The sequence below is a fragment of the Homalodisca vitripennis genome, chromosome X, assembly GCF_021130785.1.
Source record: "Homalodisca vitripennis isolate AUS2020 chromosome X, UT_GWSS_2.1, whole genome shotgun sequence".
In the NCBI taxonomy this organism is placed as follows: Eukaryota; Metazoa; Arthropoda; class Insecta; order Hemiptera; family Cicadellidae; genus Homalodisca; species Homalodisca vitripennis.
The window spans coordinates 103,886,066-103,897,458 of NC_060215.1; the positions used below are offsets into that span (position 1 = coordinate 103,886,066).

The following is an 11,393-nucleotide window of genomic DNA, read 5'->3' on the forward strand; positions in this document are numbered from 1 at the left end:
TGTCTCATTCAAGTATTCTGCTTTGTGTGACTTGATAGGAATAAAGCCAAGAAATCTTTCAACTGGCTGACCATCAGGTGTGATGTTTCTTATTACAAAGTCAACTAGTCTATGTGACCCAATAAGCTGTCGAGTCCACAGTTATGGCAAAATATTGAACTTCTTTAGCTTCATCGCTTAGAGTTTTTTTTAGGTCTTTTGCCATGATAGTTAAAATCTTGTCATAGATATGAGACAAGTGGTTCGTTTTATGTAAACCACAGGCGTCACATTTCAATAAATGTTCTTTCAGCAACTCATAAAATGAAGAGAGATATTCTAAACACCATAATAAATTTCCTTTGTTTTTATTTGTACCAGAAATCTTATATGATTCATGCTCTATGAGACCTCTAAAAGGAAGTCCAAGTTTAGCGAGCAGCTTAACAGTGGTTACTAAATGATGTAGAACTTTCATTCAGTAACGATGCTCCTTCACCATTTGAGACAATTAATTCATAATCTACTCTTTCTTAAATGGCTTCTTGCAATGAAGCTGGTCATAGCTGTTAAATGGCCTTTGGATGTTTCGTGGGTATTTAATACTTTTTATATTCTCTACCAGTCAGAAAACCTTTTAATTAGGATAGTTGTGTTACTTAAGGGTTAGGAACAGTTTACAAACATAGCAATACACTGACTTAGTGGTCTCAGAAAATATTAACCCCAAATTCTCTTTTCTTTTTCAAAATTAGTTTTGATCCTGAAAAAGTGTTTTGGTGTTGATACCTATAAAAGGTTTTTTTTACCCTGAGTAAATCGCTTTTAAAGATTTTAAATTTTGCTAGCATTTTTAGGAAAATTTTTGGTGAAAAAATGTATTATTTCGTATGTAGGGTTTCGGGGCTACAGTGTGATGTCTGAGGAAAATTCTGTCTAGGTAGAAAGTAGGCCTAGGCCTAGGGATGAGCTCAGATTCTACATTAATTAAGCTGACACTAGCTTCAAGCTCAATATTATTTAGACGTAATTTAGATTCAGACATGCTAGAGGAAATAAGGTTAAGCTGGTTATATCTTGATTTAAACAAGTTTCAGATATACATAATAGAACAAGAAGAAGGCAGTTGTTAAACTTTGTCAAACTCTCCAGACTTTATGTCTCGTTTGGTAATAAATAATACATTCATCAACAGATGTATTAGAATTAGATATAGACATACCTTTAAATTCTCGTTTGTCAACTAATTTTATATAAAAAGTTTTAACATGCTGTCTTCCTGATTCTAAAGATTTTCTTCAAAATCTTTTCTTCCACTTTGTTGCACCGGATTCATAAGTTTGTTTCATGGTGTAGCCCTATTGAGCTTACAAAAAGCATATTCACGTCTATTTTTCCAAAAAATAATTCTGATGAATAATCTTTGAATGGTTGTAATTTTTTTTTAATGTGATGGAATTTACTGCCCCATCATGACATTGTTTAATTTAGAATGAACAAATGCATGATACATTTTTATTAATACATCATCATGACAAAGTTGTCTAATAAAATAAAATGTTCTAAGAAATACAAGTAAATATGTTCTAATTATTTTTCATGTACTTTCCAAAGAAGGTTTTCATCAATGTGGAGTCCCAATTACTTCACATTGTTGTCCTGAGTAAGGGTGACACAACCATATTGATTCTCTTGACAATTCAAATTATGGTACTTCAAAGTTTCATCATAATTGAAAGTTTGAGATAATGAAAAATTTTATTTATAATGATTTCTGAGCATTTAATGCAAGTCCATTGTTACTAAACCATAATCGAAGATAGTATAGATCTTGATGTATATAATTCCATATAAGTTGTTTAGTTGGGGCGCTATAAGATAAAGCTGTATCATCAGCGAATCCAGTTAGATTACCATAAAATGGGCCTTTATAAAGATCATTAATAAAAATTAAAAATAATATGAGGCCCAAAACAGATCCTTGTGGCACACCACACAGAATTTTGCTAGTCAAGCTTTCATAGCCACCAATACAAACAAACTGTTTTGCTTACGGAGGTATGATCTGAACCACTCATGAGCTATACCACGCACTCCCGCCCTATCCAGCTTTTTTTAGTAACAGCTCATGGCTGACTGTGTCAAAGGCCTTGCTGATATCCAAAAACAATCCTGATGCTTTGTAACTTTTCGGATTATTCAAATGTAATTGAACTTGTGATATAAAAAATTGTAGAGTCATATCTGTGTTCATTCCCTCTCTAAAACCAAATTATGTTGAAGCTATAAAGTTGTAAAAAAATGGTCTAAAAATGGCATGGCCCCAGGTGCCTTATTTCCAGATATCGAGTTTATCAATTTTACTAATTCATTTTCTGCTACAGGAAGCCAAAAATTGGAATTAGGAGGCAAGCAAGTCCTGAACAACCTCTTATGATCCAGTCTTAGGTGCTCATTTGGTTACTCAAGTGAGACAGCCAGATCAGTAGGTCCAGTAATAAAAACATCTGTTTAATTCATCCACGATTAGTTGCTGATTACTTGTTAATTCACTGCTTATCTCTAGTGTTAATGTTTTGTCAACAGATTTCATCGCTGGGACTAGCCCACTCAATTTATTAATTATATTCCACTGCTGACGTGGGTTATTTGAACATTTATCAAACAATCCCTCGTAATAACATTTTTTAGTGTCTTTAATCCACTTTCTAATTTTCCTTTTAGATATGTCAAATTTAATTTTTAAACGCTCATTAGCCGGATCGCGTTTTAATAATTTAAGCAGTCCATCTCGATTAGCCATAGTTTTTAAGAAGACCATTTTTCATCCATGGTTTCAGTTTTTTTAGATTTATTTTCGTTTAATTAATTTTTTATCTCAAAATTATCAGAACGATTGCTGGGGGAGGATGTAGAGAGACTAATAATTTGACTGTGAGACAGAAGTTCGTCAGAAGACTGTGTCAGTGAATATGAGGTAGACATTGAAAATATAAACTCTGATAACAAAGGCGATGATGATTGGATTATGCAATGTTTTCAGCCGCTTCACTTTGAGGAATACTAACTTCCTTCAAAATATCTGTAAGTGAATTTACACATATAGGTTTAATTAAATATTTGTTTTTTGGGTTAATGAATAATTTAATTGCATTTTTTTGAATTAAATATTTACCAGAAGCGTAGAAGCCTAATTTAAACATCTCGTTGTTGTGGTTTGTTTAAAAATAAAACTGTTGAATTTTATCTTATATTTTTAACGCACAGGGTATGTTGGTATATCTCACTAAGCCATAATGTAGTACGATCCCGGCACAGTAACTGTGTACCTTGCTTGTTCTGCTCCCTCACTTACAAGTAAAGACAATTAGTAATAAACATTGTGTGATTGATAAATAAATACAAATGTAATGAGAATAAATCTAAATAAGTATTCACATCTAGTATGTGTGGTATCATATAGTATTTTCAAAGTCAAAATGATAGCTAATACTGATTTCATAAGAGTTTCCAAAAAAAACTTGTTACGCTTTTAATTATTAACTTATAACTATCAATTATCAGTATCTCATTCTTTAATAGACATACAACAAATGCTGCATTATATTTTTAAACTGTAATTATTTTTGAATTGATTTATTTTGGAGTTGAACTGGAGAAAGCTTACATTTTAAACAAAAAACTGTGTTTTTATTCATATTTTTTGTTATCACAATCCATAAAAATCCTAAAAATATTTTTCTTTTGCACTAATACATGGATTAGTACAACCTAAACAGTTAAACTTATTTCCGATGTAATATAGGTATATATTTTAATGTGGTAGACATTTGAAGTTAGATTTTTAGTGTGTGTGAGGTCGCCGATCCGTGACAATAACATAATATAGATTCCTAAAATTCAGAGTACCCCAAGAATCCTAGTTTAATTTTTGTGCCAAGATTTATATTAATTAAATAACTAAAAAGTTATAATTTATGACTTGGCATTGAGAGTTGTAAAAAGTTATATCTTTTTTCTTATTGAAATTGTAGTAATCTGAAATGTTCACAGCCTTCATACTTCCAACGAGCACGTTGATGCAACCTGCACTGTCAATAACCAATTCAAAGAGTTTCCTTAACCACACGACTCATGTGACGGACGGTCACCCACTGACCACTGACAGTGATGGCGGCCTACCCCTCCAGCGAGCCCCACCGCTTTCTTTAAGGAGGTGTTAGATTAGGTGCTATAAAACTCCAGTACGATTCTGTTGGTGCCGTGCGATTCTCAGGCGGGTGGTGGCTCATAGTGCCTAATCTCACAGCCCACAACGTGAATTTGCTCACAGCACCACAATGTGAATTTGATCACAGCGCCACAGCTCATAGCGCCACAGATTTGGTCGAGTGCTCACAGCGCCAACACAACCGAATAAATAATTGGATCCATGCTCACAGCTCATAGCGCCACAGTTTGGTCGAGTGCTCACAGCGCCAACACAACCGAATAAATAATTGGATCCGTGCTCACAGCGCCACAGCTCATAGCGCCACAGATTTGGTTGAGTGCTCACAGCGCCAACACAACCTAATAAATAATCGCATCCATGCTCACAGTGCCACAGCTCATAGTGCCAACAGGCTTGAGAGTGGGGGAAACACCCGCTGGAGGGGTAACCCGCCTTCCCTGTACCAACCTCCAAAGTTATAATTCCCGTGATAACCAAGAAACATTGTTTCTATTGTTTGAATCGATATTTTAAAACCTATTATGTGGTAATCACGCTTGTATACCTTTGTGTGTATATCTGTATTTATAATGTTTAAAAATAGATTGTTATTGTTATTTAAATAATAGTAGAACAGGTATTAATTATCACAAATTGCTTGTAGTTTTTTATTTTCTGTACGCATCAACTTTATGTCATTGTGAATTTGCATGTTATATATTGAATTTTAATCGCTTTAAAATTAGTCCTTATACTCGTACATGCATATTAATTGTTATTAACATGCTATTTTGAACTACGTGTGGGCTATGTGAATACTTTTTGGTTTTAGGTAAAACAAATTATGTACCTTTACCTTTTTTAAATTATCAGATTGTTTTAAATTTTTCATGAATGACATGCGTATTTGAAGGAAGAGTACGGTTATTGTTTTATGGACGTTCAGATACCTATTTAGTGTACTAGAACTGAACTTATATTAGTACATACTAACATTAACCCTTTGGATGCCAGCCCATTTTCCAAAAGTACTACCCAGAAACGCCAAGGGCATTTACAGCAGTTTTGCAAGCTTTCACTAAATGTATCATAACTTTTTTATTTTTTAACAGATATTGATGATTTTTTTACCATTATTTTGCTTATGAAATGCCCTTGTTCTGTTGGTAAATTTTAGTTGCATAAATGTAATTTAAACTTATAAAAAAGTTAAAAATTAAGAAAAAAAAATTAAAATTTCCAAAAAACATTTTTTTTAGCACAAATAAGTGGTTTAAAAGAAAATGTATGCTGATTTCCTGTTATATCCTAGTAAACTATATCTAACCCTTAACCTAATTACAAAATTTCAAAAGCCTACCTTATATAGAAGTCCAGTTATGATTTTTTTCACTAAATGTGACACGGGCACAGTTTTTGTAATTTGCATGGACGTTGTATGTAATGTTACACTATATTCACAAATCAATATTTGACACTATACAAATCCGTACTTTGGGATTATACCAACCACACCACTATGAAGAACACAAAAATATAAATTTATAGATATATTATAAACAAACATTGTAGAACGAAAAAACAACTTTTTAATTACAAAATTACAAACTTACACAAAGATTATCAATTGTTAATGAGGTCAGATTCGCTTAAACTTTTTTCAATGAACTTAGAACATTATAAAACGATGTATTTGAGTAACAGAACTAACATTCCATCAATCAACAAGCATTTCCAGGTATTGTGATCGGTATTGTGGTCGCTGTTATCTTATCTTTCTCGAGAATCCTGATTACGGCAGGCCGTGCGGCATCACATGATTATTTAAGTTTTTTGCACGGTACATAATTGCCTTTCCATTATAATTCAATTTATATTTCTGATCAGCCCCTCTAGAATTATATTTACTGATAGATACTATCTCGAGGGATGTTTTTCTTTCGTTGACATCAGCGCGAGCTTCGGAAGCACCTTCGGCCGGAGGCACTCGCATTTTGGGTGGCGGAGTTTGATCAAGAATAATGACAAGTTTTGTGTGTTTTTTTTTTTTCAATAAAGAGTTTAGTTTTTGTTTGGTAATGTTTGTTTTGTTGAATTTTTGTGTTTGGAGAAATGTAGGGGTAAAATACGAAAGTACAACAAAGCGAACGGGCGGCGAGACTCTGCAATCACGTTATCTACTACACCGCTCGACTTTGACCTCTGTCTGATGATGGGGAGGGGTTTGCGATAAGACAATTCCTGTTTTATACTGACGAAATATTGTTCTACGCTAATCTAGTAATCAGTAGAAGCTAAATGTCAACTGTCTGAGGATGGGGAGGGGTTTGCGATAAGACAATTCCTGTTTTATATCGACGAAATATTGTTCTACGCTAATCTATTAATCAGTTGAAGCTAAATGTCAAATAACGATTCATGTCTGGGTGTGGTCTGTATAATCCCAAAGTACCAATGAATCTAATAAAAGGGGCATAGTAAAAATGCCCTAACAACAAAAGTAATGAGAGAATTACAAATGTAAACAACGCATAGCAACACGAACGTAACCTCAATCTCGACCAAACAATTCAACAGCTGCGAAGCTCAAATACGACCAAACAAACAGTCCATAAACGAATTAACTACTTTGTGGTTGCAAAGCAACTAATCGACTATCGATTAGTCAAAATTTCGTGACAATAAGATGAACTGTAAGAAAATTACAGGTGAAAAACGTGACGTACCTATACTACGGCCGTTGGCGATTTTCAGTTGAGTAGCCGACGGCCGTAATACCGGTACGTTGGCATCCAAAGGGTTAACAATACTCATGTAATATTATATGTATTTAGTAATAACAAAAAATACTATATTCATGGTAAATATATGTGCAGATCACGTCATTGATAGATAAAACAAGTTTACTTAACTACAAGACAAGACAAAAAACGAGAGAAAAGCAACAAAATTTATTAATTCTCATCTCACCCTGCTAGCGGTCTATTCTTAAGCGTAGTAGCCTCGAACATTGTATGCATATATATATATGTACGTTTCCTTAACTTACGGATTCATAGAAAATACTTTTATTACGTTTATAATATTAATTTATGTATTTGATAACGGTCAAAATATATTTCATTGTGTAGATTCCACAACTAAGGATTCTAAATCAATAAGCACAAGAACACACAAGAAAAGATATCATAGGCTATGTACCAGATAATTATGTTTATCAAAATAGAAACACTAAGAACATAATAACAGTATCCAAAGTGTTTATTAGTATAATTGTTATAATCGGTTTCTAATCGGGTACCTTACGATTAATTAGTGAAGACAAAGACATGTATGACATGTTACATAGCATATGGTTCTAACTCAATTTTATAACTATCGCCTAAACAATAATTTGTTACGATAAAATATTCTTGCCAAACTACATCACAACAAATATTTTTGAGCTATGTATTTTCAAGGACAAGTATAAAAGAGGGAAAACTAAGGAAGGTCTAATCATAGATAATGTAATATTTCCAGTATATTTTAATCTAAGAAATTATCTAGAGGAAGAATTTCAAGACAATCTGTATATCACAATTTTTTAATGAAACTGAAAACTGTCCAGTGTATGTCATTAAATCGTAAGATTAAACGATTCTGAGAGCAATCATGGGTAGGTCTGTAATGTGTGCAGTGACCCCGCCTTGGTAAAAGTACAAAGCTTCAATATCAATACCCAGCTCCTCTATTACTGGAATAAAAATGTTATTCAACATTACTACATACCGTGTAACCGTTTTCCCCCCGTTATCTTCAAATAAGTAAAACTCTAAAATTCTCTCTGTCGTTCGATACTGCACTTTGACGCTATGTAAAAGCTTAGGTTGAAGTCTCTCTGAGGTTATAAGCACTCTAATAACTCATTTTTGTTTGTTAACGTGGTCAGAAGGGTAAAAGTGTGTTTCATCAGATATAATCAACAGGTTAAAAAAATTAGGCCTCATTTTTAATGTCAATTATTTATCACAGAACACAACTCTTTTGCCATAGTCCAGATCTATAAGTTCTTGCACAATTTGAATTTTGTAAAGATAAAAATGAATGTCGTGGTGCAAAATCCTCAGCGGGGATCTGTTTTTGAAAACCCTAGCCAACGCTTGCTATCAGGCCGCCTGCTTTGGACTGCGACTAACTGCAACTCTCACTCTTTCCGCATTGTTCGGTGTTTGAACAATTTGTAGATTTCCCTCAGTTTTCTTGTGGGTAGAGGCTTATTTGTAAATGAACTTACCCAGATTTTAATTGTTTTTAGATCTTGAACAGCGCTGTGCCGACCAATGTTAAAGTGAGTTGTAAAAAATCTGTGAGTTTTTTACATAAGAATCACTGTTCTTAAAACGTTTCTACAGCAAAAGCATGTTGGTCAGTACTTATTTTCTTGGTTACATGATGGTTTTTGTGTGCAGTGTAATCGCTCCTCTTTAAATTTGAAAATAGGCCTACATTTTTACAATAAACTGCTGGAATAGTTTTATTGAAGGGTGAATATATGAGAAACAGTCATCAGCCGCTAAATAATATAAATCACACAAATTATAACACTTTCTTCAGCCATACTCATGTGCTTCGTCTTTTAGATCCCAATAATAGTTTTTCTTTAACTGCAACCAAAAGAAATGTATGATTTATTTTCGTTCTAAAGTTTACAAGGTTACAACATAGTACTTGTCGGAAAAAATACTGTCCAATTATCCCGTATACGGGCAGCAAGAAGTGAAAAAAAATTTACAAGTATTAACGTTTAAATATACTTAAGTGAAGTATATAAATAAAAGCAAAGATACCAGGCGTAAATAACGTCGGCATTCCGTGGCATCAAAAATTAATTTACAAGTAAACAGAGATCAAATGTTTTCCACACACAAAATTAATAAACCACAAGTACCTTTTAGTTTGCAATATTATAATAAGTACAGTTACAATCGAAAAGAATATTTAATTTTTAATATAAACTATAAGTTTAGGTTGATACTGAGTTCAAAAATTCAATACTATTATTTTGAAAAAGTCGTAGTCAATGTAATTTAATTTTACAATTAAAGTAGTACTAAAGTATTTCGGTCCAGTGTATTTAAAACATTGTCTAAAACAGATTTGTTTACTTTGGGAATTCAAAATATATTGTGCTGGATGTTTCTAATTTTGCTATATAGGTTACTTGTCCCCAAGTTACCACTTCTAACAAAAAATAATTCTAAATTCGTAAGTACTTCCCCAACATATCAAGTCATACTGTAATCTGAACTAAATAAGTGCAAAGTATATATTACGAAGCATGTGCGATCACATCGATCTCATATGTGATAAAATATTTTGTTGTGCATTGTTGAAATTTGTTAATCCTAAGAAAGATTTTTATCCAAAAATTAATCCTACATATTTAAAATTAGAACAAGTCCTATTATTTTACAGTTTCAGTTTGCAAAATTAACAGAATTACAATTTGAATTGTGATTTTTTAGAGTATGTTGAAAAGTGTAGCCTCTGAGATAAAAATTAACAAACTTAGCTTTACTTACGTTAACTTGCATTTAATTTATATTACACCAATTTCAAATAGAAACAAGATTTAATTTAATTTCTTTTAAAAATCTCTGAATGTTTTTGTCAGAATAAAAATTACAACATCATAGGCAAAATGTTTAATTTGTCCATGTATATTCTGCTTTATAGATGTTTAATGGACATTAATAAAAGCCTTCCTGTGGCACTCCTAGCGTGACAGGCATGAGCTGACGCAAACAGCCTGACACTCTCACCTGCTAGCTGCGGCCAGTCAGATAAGAGCGGAACCAGTCCAAGGTCACGCCCTGATGCCAATCGCCTCCAATTTTGATAACAGAATATTGTGATCAACCATATCTAAAGTTTCCTTGAAGTCAATAAAAAAACCGGTTACTTTATTATTGTTACTGAGATTATTTTTAATGAAATTTGTTACGTTTAATACAGCATATTCCGTTGATTTATCCCTCGTAAAGCCAAATTACTTATGACGAGAGCCGCAGCTACATATTTTTCCAGGGGGGGGGGGGCAAGCCCTAAATTTGCCGCTCTTTTCCACCACTCAACATTAGCTGTAAACAAATTTTTTGCTGTTTCTAAATCAGCTTGTAAATAATCTTAAGTACTTAATAATTATTATTATATTTGTTAGAAGCAGTTATACGCAGCTTTGCACGCAATTTTCAAGATCTAAGAGCGTCCTTTTTAGTGAAATTATTTATGAATTAATATGATGGAGTCTTATCAAAATTTTTTACTCAAATATAGGCATATACCTGGTAATTATAATTTTAATGCCCGTGGTTAAGAGATTTAAAAGCCAAATAACATTTTTACTGGCTTATTTCAGGTTTTGCGTGAGTCTAAGTATATATTTTAGGTTTAATTCAATTACATTTCTGATGCCAAAGTTGAGTCCCTTTCCTAATATCCCAAGTAAGGAAATAAAATCAGGTCTCAGAAACCTGCTTTAGTCAAATATATATACTTCCGGCCCTTTTAATTTACATCTGTTGAAAGATATCTCCAGTGTTTAAGTTGACTTAGTCTTATTGTCCCATTAAGAAAATATATATACGGCCATTTTACCAACGAACGGTCTAAAAGCACCTATTCCCACATTTCGTACAGTCTAATGATAAACATTTCACACAGTTCAGTTTGCCTTGTCCTAATAAAGAAAATATATACATATGTTGGTTTTCAAGCCCAAACGTCTACTACTGACCCTTGTAATCTATTTCCAGTCTAAGATACTTCAAATGCCATAATTGGGTTTGCCTTTTTATTATGACAAAGAAAATAAATATACTTTCGTAAGGCTGAAAAATGGTATAATAATTATTTAAATTATTATTATTTATATAATAATAATTTACTATTTTATCAAAGAACTTTTTAGTAAAGGAATCACTTGTTATTCAAATTGTTTTATTATTAATTTTATGCCACGTGGAAACATTGCAGTTTCAAATCTTATATATGACCCCTTGTATATGAACCCTTTGAACACGAAGAATAATCTCTGAAGAACTCATGACTGCAACTGCTCCCGAAGTCTCACTTACATCTGTCAAAATAACCCACATAGCACCCAATAGTATTAAAAATATTTCATTGAAATATTGGTAATGTTTCAGATACGTTTCAA

The 11,393-nt window shown here is 32.7% G+C and overlaps 1 protein-coding gene across 2 annotated transcripts in view; it reads left to right on the forward strand.

The window, feature by feature from the left end:
• The window catches only part of LOC124369769 (Y+L amino acid transporter 2), a 127,084-nt gene that overhangs the window by 74,912 nt on the left and 40,779 nt on the right, over positions 1-11,393 (forward strand). The window lies entirely within an intron of this gene.